Here is a 15,124-nt window from a genome sequence, read left to right as displayed (position 1 = left end):
GCGGTCCGATGGAAAAGAGGCTGGCTATAGCTCAGACGCTCGATCACTTACAGGCTCTGGGGGCGGTGACTCCGGTTCCACCGGACCAGTTGCGAACAGGTCGGTATTCCATTTATTTTCTGGTTCCCAAAAAGGAGGGTACTTTCCGACCCATCCTGGATCTCAAAGGGGTAAACAAGGCCCTGCGAGTGCCTCGCTTTCGGATGGAGACTCTACGGTCTGTTATTGCGGCCGTCCACAAGGGAGAATATTTGGCTTCTTTGGACTTGACGGAGGCTTATCTCCATATCGGTATCCGAGAGCGTCATCAACGGTTTCTACGCTTCATGGTGCTAGGGTCCCATTACCAGTTCTGCGCCCTTCCTTTCGGTCTGGCCACCGCGCCGCGCGTGTTCACCAAGGTGCTCGTCGTGGTCGCGGCTTCTCTTCGTCGGCAGGGGGTACTTGTGCACCCTTACCTCGACGATTGGCTCATCAGAGCAAAGTCGCACGCGGCTTGCAAACGGGCGGTTTCCCTGGTAGTGACTCAACTTCAGTCGTTGGGTTGGGTAGTCAACTTCGCGAAAAGCAGACTCGAACCGACACAACAACTGGAGTTTTTGGGCGCGCGCTTCGATACCTCGGTGGGCAAGGTTTTTCTTCCTCGTCAGCGCATGTTCAATCTCATGACCCTGGTCCGACGTTTGCGGGATCTCCCATCTCCTACGGTGTGGGATCATTTACAGCTTATTGGTCATATGGTATCTACTATGGAGATGGTACAATGGGCCTTCGCGCATATGCGGCCCTTACAGAGATCTCTGCTTTCTCGATGGGATCCCAGATCAGAGGATTTCGGTCTGGAACTCCCTCTACTGGAGGAGGCCCGCTCCAGTTTCGCCTGGTGGCTCAATCCGAACAACCTGCTCCAAGGAGTGACCCTAGAACCCCCCATCTTGGCTGGTGGTGACTACGGATGCCAGTCTGTCTGGTTGGGGGGCGGTCTGCCAATCCCGAGCTGTTCAGGGCACCTGGACAGCACGCCAGTCCACGTGGTCCATCAACCGCCTGGAAACCAGAGCGGTGCGTCTAGCCTTGCGTCGCCTCCTTCCACTGGTAAGCGGCCGGGCGGTCCGAATTCTGTCAGACAACGCGACTACAGTGGCGTACATAAATCGGCAGGGGGGCACGAAAAGTCGTGCGGTAGCGATAGAGGCCGCGCTGCTGATGACTTGGGCGGAACGCCACCTTTCGCGTCTAGCGGCCTCCCACATTGCCGGCGTAGACAACGTGCAGGCAGACTACCTCAGTCGACGACATCTGGATCCCGGCGAATGGGAGCTTTCGCCGGAGGCAATGATGCTCATCGTGCAGCGCTGGGGGATTCCACACCTCGATCTCATGGCGACTCGAGCAAATGCGAAGGCGGCGCGGTTTTTCAGTCGAAGAAGAGAGCACGCGTCGGAAGGAGTGGATGCGCTGGTACTGCCGTGGCCCCGTCACATCCTTCTGTACGTGTTTCCACCGTGGCCCCTGGTGGGGAAGGTGTTACGCCGCATAGAGTCCCATCAAGGTCCGGTGATTCTCGTGGCTCCGGAATGGCCACGTCGTCCATGGTTCGCGGATCTAGTCAACCTGGCGGTGGACGGCCCTCTAAGGTTAGGTCATCTTCCCAACCTTCTGAGTCAGGGTCCAGTGGTTTTCGAGCTGGCGGATCGATTTTGTCTGGCGGCCTGGCTTATGAGCGGAAACAGTTGAGGAAACGTGGTTACTCGGACGCGGTGGTGTCTACCCTGCTTCGAGCGCGTCGGTCTTCTACTACTCTTGCTTACGCTAGGGTTTGGAAGGTCTTCCATGCTTGGTGCGCCGGATTGGGTATCACACCTAAGCGTTCGACGGTCCCTCAGATCCTCATGTTCTTGCAGGAGGGCCTGACGAAAGGGTTGGCCTATAATTCGCTTCGTGTCCAGGTGGCGGCTCTGGGATGCTTAAGAGGTCGGTTGGACGGGTCTTCCCTTGCGTGTCATCCCGATGTAGCTCGGTTCTTGCGAGGGGTTAGGAACTTACGTCCTCCTCTTCGGCTTCCCTGTCCTTCCTGGAACTTGAATTTGGTTCTACGTGGTTTGTGTGTGGCTCCGTTTGAGCCTCTACACTCGGCTTCGTTGAAGGATCTGACCCTCAAGACGGTTTTTCTTGTGGCTATTTCCTCGGCTCGGAGAGTGTCGGAGCTCCAGGCTCTTTCTTGCAGGGAACCGTTCTTGCGTATTTCTGATTCGGGTGTTTCCTTGCGAACCGTGCCGTCCTTTTTACCTAAGGTGGTCTCGGCGTTTCATGTCAACCAGACGGTTGAGCTACCCTCCTTCTCGGCGGAGGACTTGCGGTCTCCTCCAGGTAAGGACTTGCGACGTCTGGACGTCCGGCGAGTTCTCCTGCGATATTTGGAGGTTACCAACGAATTTCGAAAGTCGGATCATCTCTTCGTGTTGTGGAATGGGCCCAAGAAGGGGCTGCCGGCATCTAAGGCTACGATTGCTCGGTGGTTGAAGGGGGCCATTGCGTCCACATACATTGGCTGCGGTAAAGCTGTTCCGGATGGGCTCAAGGCTCATTCGTTGCGTGCTCAGGCGACTTCGTGGGCGGAGAATCGATTGGTCTCTTCCCAAGAGATATGTAGGGCGGCCACTTGGAAATCTTGGCATACGTTTGCCAAGCACTATCGCCTGGATGTCAGGGGGCCGTCCTCACAGTCGTTTGGTAGCAGCGTGATTCGAGCGGGACTCTCAGGGTCCCACCCCAGTTAAGGCGGCTTGGGTACATCCCAGCTGTCTGGACTGATCCTGGTACGTACAGGGAAAGGAAAATTAGGTTCTTACCTTTGCTAATTTTCGTTCCTGTAGTACCATGGATCAGTCCAGACGCCCGCCCTCTTCTTCTGGGAGTCCGCTCGTGTTTTATTTCCGGTTCGTGTCCACGCCACAGATGACGCGTGTTTTCGCGGTACCCTGTTCGGTTATTGCATGTTACCTGTACATTTTTGATGTTCTATTTGTTTGTCTGTGTTTCTGGAGGTTCCTGTTTGATCTGGCCTCTAGGTTGGCATACACTCTGAGTTTATGGAAAATTTTGGGGGTGGCATTTATCATAGTTGGATTCCTGTCTGCTTTGATATCACATATACTGAAGGACCGCAGGTGGCACACCAGTATATCTAGGGGGTGCTTTCAGTTTTCTCTCTGACTCCATCTGCTGGAGGGGAGGCATAACCCAGCTGTCTGGACTGATCCATGGTACTACAGGAACGAAAATTAGCAAAGGTAAGAACCTAATTTTCCTTTTTTTCGGTTGCGGGATTTTGGGCTAATTTTATTTGCCTGTGCGCTTTTTTGGGCATCTTGCCGAAGGGGTATAAAGTGGGCTGTCCTCCCCCTGGCTCAGTTAACCCCTGCAGCAGAGAAGTCAGCGGAGCTTGGCTCCTAGTAAGGGTGAAACAACCGGGAAGCAAAGGGGATGAGTCAGTTACGGTTGGAGCTCACCCTTCATTCTTACCCTCTGGATGTCTCCAGAGGGGTAATGATGTATCTGTTCTCCGTAAATGACCTACAGGTGTTAGCGCAGGAAGGTAGCAAATCCCCTTTTGAAGCATCCTGAGAGTGTCATGCATTTTATAAAAATCGGTTAATGTAAATGAATCATGTGGTGCTTTAACATAGAAGGCTGTATTTTTGGAAACAGCATTTATTTTACAAGTCGATCCATACTGCTTGTGTTGTCCCTTAAAAAATGTACCTCCATCACCAGGGTCCCTGATTTCCCATGATGTTGTAGCAAGGACTGCAAGGTTCAGCCCTTGTCACAGTATTGCACTGTCCCCTGTAGCATTGTGGGAGACTATTTAAATCTCTGAAAAGTCTGTTTTAAAAAAGTTTAAGCAATGCACAATGAGTCAAAATGCCAACTACATACAAGGGCCATTCAGATGATAGTATTAAGCTAAAAAAATAAAAAGTTTAATAAAAAATAAATGATATCCAGATGTGTCCAAATTAGGTATCAGGAAAAGCATTCATAACCATCTCTGCCTTAACCAATCTCCTCAAACTTAAATAATCTTTCTCTACCATTTTTTGGCAAGGCATTCCAGAAAATAAGGGCACAGGTCCTTGATCTGATCAGTTTAAATTCTTTAAGTGACGGGATCCTCAAGAGACTATCTCCTGCAGACCTTTAACAATGCTTCAGGGTATACAGTTTGCTCTTCCAGTAAATAACAGAGGCTGGGAGACAGGTGGCAACACTAACATGACAACCTCGATTTTTAGGGTTTTCTAGCATTATTTGTAAACTTTTTTCTATACATTGTTATTTTTGTCATTTTATTTGCATGCAGTGCAAGAATTTGAATACAGTCTTGCATGATAAAAATTATGTTTGTATCTTTTGAGTTTTGGGCTACTTTAGGGGTAGATTTTGTGATTGGTTGGGCTCTAAAAATGTTTGGCATCTGGCAACACTGCCCCTGACCCTGCCTTGGCTATGCGCCCAGGTTGGCAGCCCTTGCCCACCCCTTGACAATCCTGTTGATTCCTGCTCATAAATGTTCGAACTTCTAATTCAGCCATGTTTATATGTCCATCATATGCTTGGGCGTTAATATTTTCAAACTTTTTTTTTTTTTTTTTTGCAATGAAAAGTCGTTCTAACTGCACGCCTGCTCTGAAAGCTCTTTGACAGTTTAAAAAGTAAAGTCACTGAGTCGTTGCATTGTAGAGAGCATCCTTGCGCAGTAGGCTCTTTGCCTTACAAGATGGCGCGGCGGCACTCGGTTGCCCGGGAAACGTGCCTTTCCCCTCCGCTACTCTATGGTTCGCACGCTAGCGGGGAGGGAGCTGTAAGACGGCGACGGCGTCTGCGCGTCGCACGCAGCCTCCGGGGTGGAGAGGAGAGCGATGGTGCGGCAGGAGCGGAGCGAGCGGGACTGGCATTAACGCTTCTCGTCCCTCTCCTCTTTTTCCCGCCGAGCTTTCCTGCTGTGGGGGGGACCCGTCGGCGTTGGCCCTCGCCCCGCTGTCCACCGGCGGTCGCGGAAGGTAAAGGCGCGGCGGTGTGGGAGCGCGTGCGGCCGGCGGGTGGTGGTGGTGGTGGTGGTGGGGGGCGGGGTTGGGTGTCTGTGGGGGGGTTATTGTTCGCCTGGCAGAGTCGGACGCTGTGTGCGGAGCGCCTTATTCGGGGTGCTCAGTCCCGCTGTTTGCGGGCCTTGGCTCTCGGGCGGCCTCCTTTCCTGCCCGTCTCCCCCGCTACTGCCCAGCCGGGCTGCTGATAAGATTGTGTTTCTCTTCCCCCCCCCCCGATACGTTTGGCGCTTCCTGCTATTTACGCCTGTCTTGCAGATCAGAAGGAGAGGGTTGGAAGGCAGCAGATGCCCGTACGGCGAATATAGTATGGAGACAGGCCGGGGGATTGTTAACCGCTAACAAGGCTCTCTCTGTACGGTGCAAGAGAAGCAGTACTAGTTAATGCCATCCTTGTTTTGGATTTATGTTAATTACGGTGTGGCTTATCGAGTTAAAAACTTGTCATATTTCTATAGAAGCTTGTATTAAATAAAAAGTGTAACACGATATCCCCATTACTTAAGTGCCCTGTTCAGTAATAAGTACTAACCATTGGAGACGATCCTTTTCTGAAAAGGCCTATATTTACCTGAAAGTTTCCATAGAAACATTTTAATAGATAAACGCTTGTAAATATAATCCAAATAGAAAGAAATAAACGTCTTTTTGGTTCCAGAAAATCATATTTTGAAAGGTTATGATTAGCCTAGTTAGTTTATTATGAAGGATTTACAGTGGTATGACACATCAGACAGTCTTTCAGAAGGCCACCACCTATAAAATGATGAGTTTGGGCCAGGTCTGCATATCGGTTCTCCCAGTTTGTTTTTATATGAAAAATGCTGATTACATCTGGCCCTTTGCCAGGAAATATACGTCTCCAGTAGAAAAAAAAAATATTAAAACTCAGTTTCAGATTTATATTCTTGGTCTTGTAACATCCTTTGGCGGTGGGTAGCAAACAGTGCAGTGGTGAGGAGTGGTGTTTGCAGTAACCTTGTGTGCAGAGGAGGCTGTGAGTGGGAGAGGGTGAAGGAAGGACAGTGCTGTGCATTTTGCCTGTTGGGGATGGAAAGTATAACCAGACTGATTGGTAGTATGTGTATTAAGATCTATTGAGATTGGCACGGAGTGAAAATATGTAGGGGAGGAGTAAAAACACATTTTCATCAATAATGGAAGCAGTAGCTAAGAAGAATCCATCAGTTGTAAAGACTGCAAAACTGTCCAAATCTTACAATAGCCAGTAACAAATCAACCCATATTTGCTGGAAAAAGCACAGCTGTACTACTAAAATGCCTCTTGAACTGCTTGTTGACTCCTTTCAATATGCCTTTTTATCCAAGGATTTGCATTTATCTTTTGCATCTTAGTTTTTTTGCTCAGTTTTATGGGCAGTCTCTAATTGAGCTGCCGTGACTATGCTAGTTTTATAAAGGGGGCTTACATTAATCTTTTCTCTTGCAAGTGTTTTGGATACAGAGAACTAAGATAATGCAAACATGCAAGTATAAACAAAGAAAAAGATACTGAAGAAAAAACTTCAGTATATTGTGCTTGATGTAATCTGACATTTGATGAAATCTGAAATCTGACATTTTTTTTAGAATTTTTGTTCTGAATTGATTTGAGTAGTATCTAATATGTTAACTTTCCCTTTCTTGTAAATAGTTTAGGGTGCACTTTTGTTTAAACTCTAGTGAAAGGGAAACCATTTTTTATAACATTCTGTAGTAGGTGTTCAGAATTGAAGTTCTGTGATACATACCATGTTAATAAGAAATTTTTTTTATAAGGGCATGTTTGATTCTGATATTCTTTGCATTGGTTTTCCCATTCTGGATCTCTTTATATAGAGAGCAAAATGTCTAGTACCGCTATTGTGTTTGAATAGGTTGCACTGTGCTTGAAAGTGAAAGGTCTGGTCCTTAATGGACCTGTTCATCACAACATTAAGTAATGAAAGGTTGTTACTGGTATTTGTCTGTTAGTCAGATTTCCTGGAGAAGGGATGTAATCTTTGAAAGTAATGAGAAACAATTCCCCTTTTTTAGGACTTGTTTTATTAAATCCATAAACATAGTTCATCTCATATTCAAACTATTGTGCTTGGTCTTTAATTAAATAAAACTTTTTCTCTTAGATCAAACATTGTTAAAATTAATTATTCTAAGATTACAAGCAAATGCCTGACCAGGTAAAAGAAGTTGTTAATAAAACAAACAAATGATAATGCATTTACTCACATCCACTTAAGGCTATTATTTGCACACTTCTGTCATGCATCCCACTTGACTGTATCTTGTCCATATCCAACATACACTTTTAACAGGATTGCATTGCCAGGGACTAAAATACAGAAGTGCTGATCTGTATTGGGCAGTTATGCATATGTAGCTTTATTTCCTTGTAACAGACTTTGCAGTACATGAATAATTTTTTATGTTTTGATATTTGTGAAAAAAATTTAAGCATTATGTCATTCTCCCTTATTCAATGACTGCTTTTCACCTGCTGTGAGAGAGTCCCTCCAATGCTCAGTTTTTAAAAAAAATGTTGTGAAGGTCCCAGAGGTGGGTGGGAAGCTTTATGGCAGGGGAGGGAGACTGCAAGTTCCTTTAACTTTTTCGTGTGTCAAATGTCATTTGGGTTTATTTTGCAACCTTTGTAAGGAGGGTGTAAAAGGGGTCCCCAAATAGTGGCACCTGGTCTACATCTGGCCTGCGGCGTATATGTTGCTAGCTCACCAAGCTATCCCTGCCTGGAGCAAGGTTTATGTTTTCTCTTCTTTTTTTTTTTTTTTTGTTGGTCTGTGTGTGGTGGTGCAGCAAGTGCTGCAGAACCAGATGGGGTCCCAACCCCAGTGAGCAGAAGGGGACCCATGCAGTGCTGCGTTTTAAGAAGTGCCAGCAGAGTTTCCAACCCATGGGAAAAGAGGAGGATGTACACGATACCACAATTGCAGAAGCACCAGCGGAGTTCCCAACTCCCACCAGAGGGAAGGGATTGTGAGTGAGATGGCAGAAAAAGACTGTATGGCTTATCTAGTCTGCCCATCCACCCAACTGATTTAGCCTGTCACTCCTTCAGATCCCCTGTACTTAATCCATGCTTTCTTGAATTCAGATACTGTTTTTGTCTCCACCATTGAGAGGCTGTTCCATGCATCTACCACCCTCTCTATAAATAAATATTTCCTAAGATTACTCTTAAGTCTACCCCCTTTCATTCCATGCCTTCTGTTGTAGAGTCTGCTTTCTGTTGAAAGAGGCTCGTCGCTTGTGTCTGGAGACCTTAGGGGGAAGGTATGATAGAAACATTTAAATATCTCCATTTCATCTTTCCTTTAGGTATATATGTTCAGATTTGAGTCTATCCTCAAGTACTTTAAAATGAAGACCACTGACCATTTTAGTAGCCACTCTGGACAGAGTCCAACCAGTTTATATCTTTTTTAAGGTTCAGTCTCCAGAATTGCACACAGTATTCAAAATTAGGTCTCACCAGGGTTTTTCTACTGATCATTCCTCTTCCTATGCAGCCAAGCATTTTTCTGGCTTTTGATGTCACTTTAGCCACCTGCTTGGCTACATTAAGATTATTAGATGCAGTGGCCCCCAGATCCTGCTCTTCTTTCATGCTTAGAAGAATTTCACCTTAAATACTGTACCTCTCCCTTGGGTTTTGCAGCCTACATGCTTTACTTTGCATTTTTTATGTATTATATATTGGCTGCCAGATCCTAAACCATTCGCAAGCTTCACTAGATTCCCCCCGCCTCATGTTTTCCACACCTTCCTGGTGTCCCAGTGAGTTTGCACATTCCAAAAATATGGCAAGAATTGGCAGTTGCCACCTAGCCCCCAAAATAAGATTGGTAGGGTGCTTTGAGTTTTTTCGTGATATTTTACAAAGCAATGGTGATTTGAACTTTCCAAACATGTCAGGCCATCGAAATTACATTTATTTAAGATTAATGTGGTGTGCTCAGTTGATCAAGTGGTAAACTTAGTCCTGGGGGAATTCTGCGCTACGGCATGCTGCGAATGGTGGAGGGGAGGTGCTAGAGTTTGGTTGCCAGAGAGAGGGAGCCTATACGAAGAGATTGTGAAGGAGTGTGTGAGAGGTTGGGAAACTGGTGTGTATGTGAAGGTACTAGCCTATGTGAACGGATTGCGTGTGAGAGAGACATATATAGCCTGTGAGAGGGTGTATGCATGAGAGAAAGGGAGCTTGTGTGGGTGTGTATGTAAGAGAGAGGGACCCCGTATGAGGGGATGTGTGTGAGAGAGCCTGTATGAGGGTGTGTGTGTGCACTAGAAAGAGAGAGAGAGAGAGCATGTGTGTGAGAGACGGAGCCTGTGTGAGGGGCAGAACTGAGAACAGGGTCAAACTCTGGGAGTGGCGATAGTGTAAGGGGGTTGAGCTTAGAGTTGGAGGGCAGAGTTACTGCCAGGTGGAGGAGTTGGGGCCTGAGAGGGCAAAATGGCCAGGGGAGTAGGGGGGAGAGAGTGGAAGGGACACTCTTACAGTGAATTTCTAGGGAAATTCTGCTCAAAATATTTAAAATTCTGCATCTTTAAGTAATAACTTTTTTCAGTATTAATTTAAAATGTAATTACTTAGACTGTCATGTAAATTATTTTGACCAATATAAAGTATGGAGAATTTTGCAGAATTTTTTTTTTTTTTTTGCACTGAATTCCTCCAGGAGTATAAACTGGAGTGCATACTAGTTGAGTGACATGAGGGTAATGGTAACTGGAGTTCAGACTAGGGATAGTGGAGTGTTTCAGTAATCAGGCCCTGCTCTGGTTCTGTTCATTATTTTTTGCAAGTGATAAAAAAGGCCATGATAGGGTGTTTACGGTTGGTTAATGCCCTGTCAGGATTAAGGGCCCAAGGCTGAGCGCTTTGTACACAGTCTGCCTTATCCATTTGGAATTATAGACCAGTTGGTACTAAAACTTTGGTGTGCCATAATTCTGCTCTCATTTTAGCCACTGTTAACTACTTTTGAAGGCAAGTGGTCCTACTGCTTTGTCCCTACATTTATTTACCTCAACCTGTGTAATATCCCTGTAAAATCATGTTTTAATTATGAAAATCACATTAGTAATCTGGAATAAAAAAGGAACAAATTGTCACTTAACCTTTGACATTGGAGTGGATTTTCAAAAGATTTAACAGGCTAATTTTAGTAGTTAGCTAGTTAAATATATTGCTTAAACATTTCGTCCCTTTGACTTGCTAAATTCTTTTCTGGTTAAATGTGCAAGTGCACTAATTTAGCAGGGCAAAAAAGGGGCAAGGCCGGAAACATGCCTGAGGCGTACTGTAGACTTAACTAGGTATCTTATATTTCCAGCACAAACCCACTGAATTTAGCCAGACAGTTTGTTGCATAAAAATACAGCCCTAAATCTAGCGGACACATTTTTAACCACAGATGTAGCTGTTTGGGTGTAGCTGAAAATTCAGTTCAAGATAGTGGGTAAATTTAATTACATTACTTGTTCATAGGGCTTTTGAAAATTGACTCAATTTGGAATTATGTAAACCAGTACAGTCAGTCACTTCGTGGCAGTGAAGATAACTTTCAAACTACTATGTGCAGTGGCATATGCAGAACATGGTAGATCTACGCAGGTATTTTATAATCTGCATGTATCATATATGCGCATTTTATAAAGTATGTATCCCTCTACCCCGTAATATATGTGCATGAATGCATTGAAACCATGTATATCAATGATTTAAGTGTGCATTTTTCCTATCCGTTTAAAAAATATACATGCTTATATTTTACCTACGAAAGTAAAGCAAGACTTAGGTAAATTGGCCAATTTTAAAACATGCGTGCGTAAATGAAATTAACTAGTTAATCAGTTAGTCCACCGGTTTTCCCAGTCCTTCTCCACGTCATCAAGATCTTCCTGGTTCTTTAGCCTGAACACCCCCAGTTCACCCAGACCTCTCACCTAGTCAGTATGACACGATATTCAAAATTTAATCACACTAGGTAATTAGCAAGTGTAAAAAATATGAAAATGGAAAATGTACATGTGTTGGCCCCAGCTGCAACACTCCAAGATCTCCCCTTTTTTATGCACGTATATGTCCGCACAAAAAAGAAAATATCACATAGGGGTAGATTTTATAAAAGTACCCTGGATTTTATGAGATGCGCGTATCTTATAAATTCGGGGTCGGCGTGTGCAAGGGGTGCACATTTGTGCAACTTGCTCGCGCTGAGCCCTGCGCGCGCTGCCCGTTTCCTCCGAGGCCGCTCCGAAATTGGAGCGGCCTCGGAGGGAACTTTCTTTCTACCCCCCCCCCCCCCCCCCCGCACCTTCCCTTCCCTTACTTACCCCCCCCTCCACCTTTATCAGAAAAGTTACTTCTGCCTCTGGGCAGTAGTAACTTGCGCTGGCGCGGCAGGCCTCGACACAGGCCCCCGATCCAAAACTGCGCCTCCTGGCCACGCCCCCGACCGCCCCTTTTTGCAAGCCCTGGGACTTACGCGCGTCCCGAGGCTTGCACGCGCCGCTGAGCCTATGCAAAATAGGCTCGGCGCGTGCAGGGGGAATTTAAAAGGGTTACGCGCATAACCCTTTTAAAATCCGGCCCATAGTTTTTACTTCTATAAAATATGGAATATTTGAGTGTAGCATTCTGAAAATTCACCCCAGTATGTTTTATTCCAGAAGTACACCCTACAGTAGGATAATTCACTTTAAAGAAAGGGCAACAGTAGTTCTTTACTTCTGGCATTTGATTTAAAAAAAAAAAAATTTGTTCTTGCACACTTGATTGTTTTGATGGAAAGTACACTGACAGATGTGCTTAAGATACTCAGTGAGTGCTTTGCAGATTGCCAGATGCACCCACATTTGGCAAACACGCTAGTCAGTATATGACTTCTCTGAAATCCAGATGCTAAGCATATACACATCAAATGATTTGGGGCATAGCTCGTTTACTGTTCAAATCTAGCATATCTTGGTGGTTAGTGTATTGGAACCTTCTTTTTTTGAGCTGCTGTTTAGAAAATGAAAGCAAAAAGGATAGCTCTTCCTTCCCCCGCCCCCTCCCCCCTGCCAAAAAAAAAATTGTCATCACCAATAAGGTGGCCACATCAAGGAAGGGTGTCCCTTCTGTCAAATAGGCATCTAACTTGATGCAGTGCTAAAGAATAGTGATCATTATGTCTCTGGTTGTCTTAAACTTACAGCCAGCTATAGCATATATGCCCCTTGTGAGTAGCTGTTCTTCTTGATAGATTTGAAACTATAAACATTCTGGAGCCATGACCTCTGTTCCATAACGCAACTCCAGCAAAATACCATGGATAAGTCAAGGGTATTTTTGTCTCAAAGTAAGAACTTTCTGTGACTCGTGGATAAGTCAAGGGTGAAATCTAGGGGGCTTATGAAATGAAGATGAAATCATAATAAACATACTGGTAACTTAAGAAAATTTCCCTTATTAATTAAATGAAGAATAAAGTGTTTCATCAGATCGCTCCAATTCCGATTCTTCATTGTCGGAATGTCCAGATAAATTGTGGAATGGTTCTTTGGTGATATCAGCGTAAATGTTATCTTCACTATCTCCATCTGTCTTTGTCTTTATAGATGGCATCGTCTTCTAATCTATCCATAGCATTCCTAAGGCCACATTTCAGAAATGACTTCTTGATCATTTCTGGTGGAATTGAATCCCAGGCATCTTTTACCTATTTTGCTACCAAATCAATGTCTGGTTTCATCATGTTCCCTCCTTTCGTTAACTTTGCTTGATCAGAATACATCCATTGTTGCCATATATGGCGCAGTTGGTCCTTGAAAAGACATCTAATGGTTGGAGCATTGATGTCTGACTTCCTGGAATCACTGCTAATGTGGTTGCCATTTTCTTTGCATTGTCCTTGAAATCCTCTGTTATAACCTCCTAACCTTTAGAAAAAGACTTAAGACTTGGCTGTTCAAGCAAGCTTTCCCGGACACAATCTAATGACTTCACTGTCTCCTTCTCAAAACAAGCAACCCTCAACCATGTTTTTTGTATATTGTTTAACTGTTACTATTCTATCCTCTCTTTTCCTCCTTCTCCCAGTTCTGCTACCCTTGTTAAATGTAACTGCACCTTCGGTCACCACAGTTCCAGTTTGATGTATCTACTGCACTCCTGTTTTATGTAAACCAGCAAGATATGTTTTTCATGATTGCCGGTATATAAAAACCTTAAATAAATAAATAAATAAAATATGTGTGTGGAACATATCCTACATCATTAATGATGGGTGTTTTTTTTTTTTTTAGCCCTGTGCCTGGTTGCCTAACCCACACATTGTACAGCCACAATTTCAGTCCCTCCTCATCCATCATAAGAACATGCCATACTGGGTCAGACCCAAGGGTCCACCAAGCCCAGCATCCTTTTTCCAACAGTGACCAATCCAGGCCATAAGAACCTGGCAAGTACCCAAAAACTAAGTCTATTCCATTTTGCTGTTGCTAGTAATAGCAGTGGCTATTTTCTAAGTCAACTTAATTAATAGCAGGTAATGGACTTCTCCTCCAAGAACTTATCCAATCTTTTTTTAAACACAGCTATACTAACTGCATTAACCACATCCTCTGGCAACAAATTCCAGAGTTTAATTGTGCGTTGAGTGAAAAAGAACTTCCTCCAATTAGTTTTAAATGTGCCACATGCTAACTTCATGGAGTGCCCCCTAGTCTTTCTATTATCCGAAAGACTAAATAACCTATTCACATCTACCCGTTCTAGACCTCTCATGATTTTAAACACCTCTATCTTATCCCACCTGAGCCGTCTCTTCTCCAAGCTGAAAAGTCCTAACTTCTTTAGTCTTTCCTCATAGGGGAGCTGTTCCATTCCCCTTATCATTTTGGTCGCCCTTCTCTGTACCTTCTCCATTGCAACTATATCTTTAATGTGAACCCAAACAATTATGCCTGCTGGAATTTTTAGGTTCTTGGGTATCGCTTTCCTCTTCAATATTACCACTGGGTGCAGTGGTGCCATCTGCCAGGCAAGACAGGACCACTGTAGAATGGGTCTTTTCATGATCTGTTTGTTTTGCAAGTTGTTTTTGCTAGCTACATTTCAATTGCCAGGCATATCAAATGTCATCTGCGTTTCATCCATATTACCCATGTTATTCATATCAAAATGATTCTTTATTCTCTACTGAACAATGAATGTATGGAACGAAAAGACCTTTTCATCAAGCTCTATAGCCAGTTTCTGCAAAATCGTTGTGCACTGATGAAGGCACAATCTATATCTGTTCATGAACTACGAACACCAACCAACCAATGCTATAAATTCTTCCAGACCTTTGGTTGCTGAATACTTTTCTTCTTTTGCCATTTGAAGTGTTCGAATCCGAATGCTCAAGCAAGTCACAATGTAGCCATTCTGTCTGCATTCCATCAAAAGGTGCAATTTTGACTGGCATTTCTTGCAGCTTTTCCTGATTTTTTTTTCTCCAATCTCATGAGTTTTTCACTGTCTCATTCTCTTGCAGCTACACCCTTATTGGCCTCCTTTGCATGTTCAATAACCTTCAGTTTGAACGTTGCAGTGTAAGATGCTCATTTTCCTGAGGGTAGGAACTCGTTATTATATTGGCTCTCCCTGGTGTTTTACTCCTTCCCCTCTTCCCCCACTGCTCTCCCTGATGTCTGAAACCTTTCCTCCCTCATGGATATCCCTGGTGTTTAAATCCTTCTCTTTCACCCTCAAGGCTCTCCCTACTATTTGAATCTTTCCCTCCCTCCCCCATGGCTATTTCTGGCAGTTGGCTCCTTTTGATGACTGAATCATTTGCTCGCTCTCCTTCCTTATCCCTTAACTCACTCACTGTTATCAGGACAATGATGGGCCCTGCAGTTCTTCAGACAAGTGCTCCCTCCCTCCCCCGTGGTGTCTGTGTGCCATAGAACAGCTTCTCTCCCCCCCCCCCCCCCCGCAGCTGCTCCAAATCCCTTAATTCAACTGC

At 44.7% G+C, this 15,124-nt stretch overlaps 1 protein-coding gene across 21 annotated transcripts in view; it reads left to right on the top strand.

The window, feature by feature from the left end:
* Positions 1–4,858: 4,858 nt before the first annotated feature.
* The window catches only part of CLASP1 (cytoplasmic linker associated protein 1), a 637,864-nt gene continuing 627,598 nt past the window's right edge, over positions 4,859–15,124 (top strand). For 8 of the 21 annotated variants that reach the window (XM_029605188.1, XM_029605185.1, XM_029605187.1 and 5 more), the window contains exon 1: positions 4,860–5,066. The gene's annotated coding sequence lies outside the window, so the exon portion shown is untranslated. Of the gene's footprint in view, positions 5,067–15,124 lie in introns of all 21 variants that reach the window. The other 13 variants (XM_029605201.1, XM_029605199.1, XM_029605202.1 and 10 more) reach the window with 3 other exon arrangements.

The sequence above is a fragment of the Rhinatrema bivittatum genome, chromosome 6 (assembly GCF_901001135.1).
Source record: "Rhinatrema bivittatum chromosome 6, aRhiBiv1.1, whole genome shotgun sequence".
Taxonomy (NCBI): Eukaryota; Metazoa; Chordata; class Amphibia; order Gymnophiona; family Rhinatrematidae; genus Rhinatrema; species Rhinatrema bivittatum.
The sequence above is the reverse complement of the archived record's forward strand: the minus strand, read 5'-3'. Positions and strand labels throughout refer to the sequence as shown.